Here is a 6,000-nt window from a genome sequence, read left to right on the forward strand (position 1 = left end):
GTACATGTATGGTAGGTACAATTGGGGGGAACTTAGAGAGGGAAAGGGGGAAGAAGGGTCAGGTATAAAGACTTGATGCCAGTTGGCTTTCCCAGAGTGGAGAACTATGCTATTTCTAAAAGTGTACTAAATTAGCATATGTGGAGGTTCATTTTCAAAGCACATAGACTTACAAAGTTCCACAGGTTACTGTGAAACTTTGTTATTCTAAGTGCTTTGAAAATATACCTCTATGTAACTGTAAGTCTATGTTCTTTGAAATTGAGCACCATACTGTATGTTACAAAGGTGCTTGTAAATGGAGCAGGTTAGTAAGGGATAGCATGTCAAGATAATCTGTATAGCTGTTTACTTTTTTAAAGAAAATGATTACTAGGAGTAGGTCAATTCATCCTGAACCCAAAGATTGGAAACAAAGGTTTGTACGTGGAAGATAGAAAAATGCTCTGAAACCATGGAAACTGTGCTTGTAATCAGTTGAGATTTTCTAGTCAACATGCATTTTGTGAATGAATTTCAATCAAAATAAATTTTCCTCCTGCTAATAATTTTTCAAGATGGCTCTAGGTGTGATGCAATGGGTATTGGATGTTGGCAATTGGGCAAAAGAATAGATGGCTTCCAAGACAGCCCCCAGAACATTCAATATTAATGACTGGAGAAACAATTTTTAAACATACTATTTATCCATGTAACATGTTAGTGAAAAACGCTCTGCTGAAGTAAACTGTTTTGTTCTATATTTGTGATCTAAACAGGATACACATTTTCTTTTCTCTTACTCCCCTGCCCTCTAAAAATATTGTCTACCAAAGCTGTTTTGAGAATCATGCCAAGGAATAAAAAGACTTGACTTCTGAATTATTGCAGTGTGGCATTGTTGTTTTCACAGGATGGGGTTTTGTGGAGAAGTTCAAGGTTATTTGATAATCTGCTTAAGAACAACCATTAAAACAGTACAAAAAAAGGTAAAAGCAATACAACCAAAGCAATCAAGAAAAGGAACGCCAACCTAATAAAAGAAAAGTAACATAGAAAGAAATTAAATATAATAGCCAAAAGCAACAGGAACAGAAACCTGCAGTGCTCTAGTGAATTTATTTCTGTGTTTTGCTCGGTAGTTCTGTACAGACAGCAAATTCTGTTTGATTTATGGTCTGCTTAAGGATGTGCATTTCACTTGTTAATGTGCTTTTAAAAATTTAGTGGTTGGAAAATTGAGTTAATGCAATGCACCTTAACCTGTGAGTTACACATACAGTTTATTGTGTGCATTAAGCTCTAATGTGTGTCGTGTGGTTTTTGTTTTTCTGTTTGTTTAAGTTTTCAAGTGAACTGAAACATCTGATCTGTGCATATCCCTAGTTTACAGCTATATGATGAAGGTTTTTTAGTCAACTCAGTTTTTTCCTTCCCTTCTCTTCTTTTCCCTTCCTTTTCTTCATGTGCCCTCTGTTTTTTCTAGTCAGTGTCCCATATATTTGTTGTTTAGTGTGTGTTTTAAAGATGTTACTTCTGTGCCATAGTCTGTATATTGTAATCTGATTTAATTTTATGTATTTGTATCAGATCTCATAAAGTGAACCAGTCTATTTGCAGAATAAATCTGAATGAAAAGTGAGAAGTGCTCTGTTAAGTTTGTTATTATGTTGTTGGGAAGTACTTCCTCTTTGCCATACCTATAACCCAGGTTCATTGTGAATTAGGTATGGAAGATGTACAAGTTTTTTAATGGTTTATTTCCATTTGCTATACCGCTCTGTGAAAGTACTGGTATAGTGGTTTTTAAATAATAACAAATAACTGTATAGGACATAAGTAGAGTTTCAGGTGAGAAAAGAGAGAGAAGGAAAGTTACAAACAAGTCTTAGAGAAGGAAGAGAAACCAAGAGTTGTTATGCTTTCCAGGTTTCAGACCAATGTCTACTGTCATTGCCAATTGTTGTGAAGCTCAGTAAATAGTAAATGCGTCCCTAAATAAGAATGTTTTGAGACGATGGTGCAGGGAGGAGGGCTTTAGATTTGTTAGGAACTGGGCAACATTCTGGGGAAGGGGGAGCCTATTCCGAAAGGATGGGCTCCGTCTTAACCAGAGTGGGACCAGGCTGCTGGCATCGGCGTTTAAGAAGGAGATAGAGCAGCTTTTAAACTAGAAATGGGGGGAAGGCCGACAGTCGCTCAAAAGAGCATGGTTCGGGATAAGGTATCTTTCAAAGATATCACCATAACAGGGAAGATAGAGTATCCTGATAGTGAGGTTGCAAAAGAGATTGTAGTAGATCGGGTATCTTTAAATAACAATAAAAATCAGACAAAAGATTGCCAATTAATACTGTCAAGTACTAAGCATGATGTACTTAGGAACAACAAACATAGTTTGAAATGTCTATATGCGAATGCCAGGAGCCTAAGAAATAAGATGGGGGAGTTGGAATATATTGCACTAAATGAAAAATTAGATATAATAGGCATCTCTGAGACCTGGTGGAAGGAGGATAACCAGTGGGACACTGTCATACCGGGGTACAAATTATATCGTAGTGATAGGGTGAATCGGATTGGTGGAGGGGTAGCATTGTATATTAACGAGAGCCTTGAATCAAATAGATTGAAAATTCTGCAGGAAACAAAACACTCCTTGGAATCACTGTGGATTGAAATTCCATGTGCAAAGGGGAAAAGGATAGTGATAGGAGTGTACTACCGTCCGCCTGGCCAGGACGAACAGACGGATGCGGAAATGTTAAAGGAAATCAGGGACGCAAACAAACTGGGCAACACAATAATAATGGGGGATTTCAATTACCCGCGTATAGACTGGGTTAATGTAACATCTGTACACGCAAGGGACATAAGATTTCTTGATGAAATCAAGGACAGCTTCATGGAACAGCTAGTTCAGGAGCCGACAAGAGAAGGAAAAATACTAGACTTAGTCCTTAGTGGTGCTCATGATCTAGTGCAGGGGGTAACGATACGAGGGCCGCTTGATAACAGTGATCATAATATGATCGGTTTTGATATTGGCATTGAAGGAAGTGAAACTAGGAAATAAAGTACGCTAGCGTTTAACTATAGAAAAGGTGATTACGACAAAATGAGAAAAATGGTGAAAAAAAGACTGAAAGGAGCAGCTCGCAGAGTAAAAAACTTGCATCAGGCGTGGATGCTGTTTAAAAACACCATCCTGGAGGTTCAGGACAAATATATTCCACGTATTAGAAAAAAGGGAAAAAAGACTAAACGTCAGCCGGCGTGGCTAAACAGTAAGATAAAGGAAATCATTAGAGCCAAAAAACAATCCTTCAGAAAGTGGAGAAGAGAACCAACTGAAAGTAACAGGATAGATCATAAGGAATGCCAAGCCAAATGCAAAGCGGAGATAAGGAGGGCAAAAAAGGACTTTGAGAAGAAATTAGCGTTGGAAGCAAAAATACATAGTAAAAATTTTTTTAGATACATTAAAAGCAGGAAACCGGCCAAAGAGTCGGTTGGGCCGCTGGACGAAAATGGTGTTAAAGGGGCGATCAAGGAGGACAAAGCCGTAGCGGAGAAATTAAATGAATTCTTTGCTTCGGTCTTCACCGAGGAGGATTTGGGGGGGACACCGGTGCCGGAAAGAATATTTGAAGCGGGGGAGTCGGAGAAACTAAACAAATTCTCTGTAACCTTGGAGGATGTAATGGGTCAATTCAGCAAGCTGAAGAGTAGTAAATCACCGGGACCTGATGGTATTCATCCCAGAGTATTAATAGAACTAAAAAATGAACTTGCGGAGCTACTGTTAGAAATATGCAATCTGTCCCTAAAATCGAGTGTAGTACCGGAAGACTGGAGGGTAGCCAATGTTACTCCGATTTTTAAGAAGGGTTCCAGAGGAGATCCGGGAAATTATAGATCGGTGAGTCTGACGTCGGTGCCGGGCAAGATGGTGGAGGCTATTATTAAGAATAAAATTGCAGAGCATATACAAAAACATGGACTGATGAGACAAAGTCAGCACGGATTTAGTGAAGGGAAGTCTTGCCTCACCAATCTAATGCATTTTTTTGAGGGGGTAAGCAAACATGTGGACAATGGGGAGCCGGTTGATATTGTATATCTGGATTTTCAGAAGGCGTTTGACAAAGTGCCGCACGAAAGACTCCTGAAGAAATTGCAGAGTCATGGAATCGGAGGTAGGGTATTATTATGGATTAAGAACTGGTTGAAAGATAGGAAGCAGAGAGTAGGATTGCGTGGCCAGTATTCTCAGTGGAGGAGTGTAGTTAGTGGGGTCCCGCAGGGGTCTGTGCTGGGTCCGTTGCTTTTTAATGTATTTATAAATGACCTAGAGATGGGAATAACTAGTGAGGTAATTAAATTCGCCGATGACACAAAATTATTCAGGGTCGTCAAGTCGCAGGAGGAATGTGAACGATTACAGGAGGACCTTGCGAGACTGGGAGAATGGGCGTGCAAGTGGCAGATGAAGTTCAATGTTGACAAGTGCAAAGTGATGCATGTGGGTAAGAGGAACCCGAATTATAGCTACGTCTTGCAAGGTTCCGTGTTAGGAGTTACGGATCAAGAAAGGGATCTGGGTGTCGTCGTCGATGATACGCTGAAACCTTCTGCTCAGTGTGCTGCTGCGGCTAGGAAAGCGAATAGAATGTTGGGTGTTATTAAGAAGGGTATGGAGTCCAGGTGTGCGGATGTTATAATGCCGTTGTATCGCTCCATGGTGCGACCGCACCTGGAGTATTGTGTTCAGTACTGGTCTCCGTATCTCAAAAAAGATATAGTAGAATTGGAAAAGGTACAGCGAAGGGCGACGAAAATGATAGTGGGGATGGGACGACTTTCCTATGAAGAGAGGCTGAGAAGGCTAGGGCTTTTCAGCTTGGAGAAGAGACGGCTGAGGGGAGATATGATAGAAGTGTATAAAATAATGAGTGGAATGGATCGGGTGGATGTGAAGCGACTGTTCACGCTATCCAAAAATACTAGGACTAGAGGGCATGAGTTGAAGCTACAGTGTGGTAAATTTAAAACGAATCAGAGAAAATTTTTCTTCACCCAACGTGTAATTAGACTCTGGAATTCGTTGCCGGAGAATGTGGTACGGGCGGTTAGCTTGACGGAGTTTAAAAAGGGGTTAGATAGATTCCTAAAGGACAAATCCATAGACCGCTATTAAATGGACTTGGAAAAATTCCGCATTTTTAGGTATAACTTGTCTGGAATGTTTTTACGTTTGGGGAGCGTGCCAGGTGCCCTTGACCTGGATTGGCCACTGTCGGTGACAGGATGCTGGGCTAGATGGACCTTTGGTCTTTCCCAGTATGGCACTACTTATGTACTTATGTACCTTTCTTGCAAAGTTGATAGGACATTTCCATTTTTAAATAGTGGGGCAAACTATTCCAAAGCAGTGCGAGGAGTGAGTCGATTTATAACAGGAGATGATATGAAGAACCATCAGTAAATTGTGCTAAGATGAACGCAATGCATATGTCATGGAGTAAAAGGTATTTAGCCAGGGAGGGAGGGACTCAAGACTTAAGAATCCTGTAAATGAGGATTAGGATTTTAAGTGGAGTAACATGGTCTCGTTTTCTAGCCCCTGAGATTAATTTCACAGCTGTGATTTGAAGAAGCTGGAGCTGACCAAAGTCAACCAAATTAATTCCTTTAAGCAAGGAGTTACTACTGTGGAAAGAATCAGCATCCGTAAAGCTATATCAGAGCACACCAGTTTCACTGATCATACCTGATGGAGCTTGAAGACATTTTTTTTCTTTTTGAGACATGGGAAATATATGGCCTAAAGGAAAGTTTGTCATCTAGAATTGCCCCCAAGATTTTCAAGGTCAGGACCCTGACATAAGCTTTGACAGTAAAGCATTGTTTGAGTGCTATTAAATATAATATCCTTGTTTGTGGGGTTTTTTAGAGTAAAATTTCATTGTATGGTGTGCTAACCAGGATGCAATTTTACCAAACTTTCAATTGAGGGAA

The sequence above is a fragment of the Microcaecilia unicolor genome, chromosome 8 (genome assembly GCF_901765095.1).
Source record: "Microcaecilia unicolor chromosome 8, aMicUni1.1, whole genome shotgun sequence".
NCBI classification, from domain to species: domain Eukaryota; kingdom Metazoa; phylum Chordata; class Amphibia; order Gymnophiona; family Siphonopidae; genus Microcaecilia; species Microcaecilia unicolor.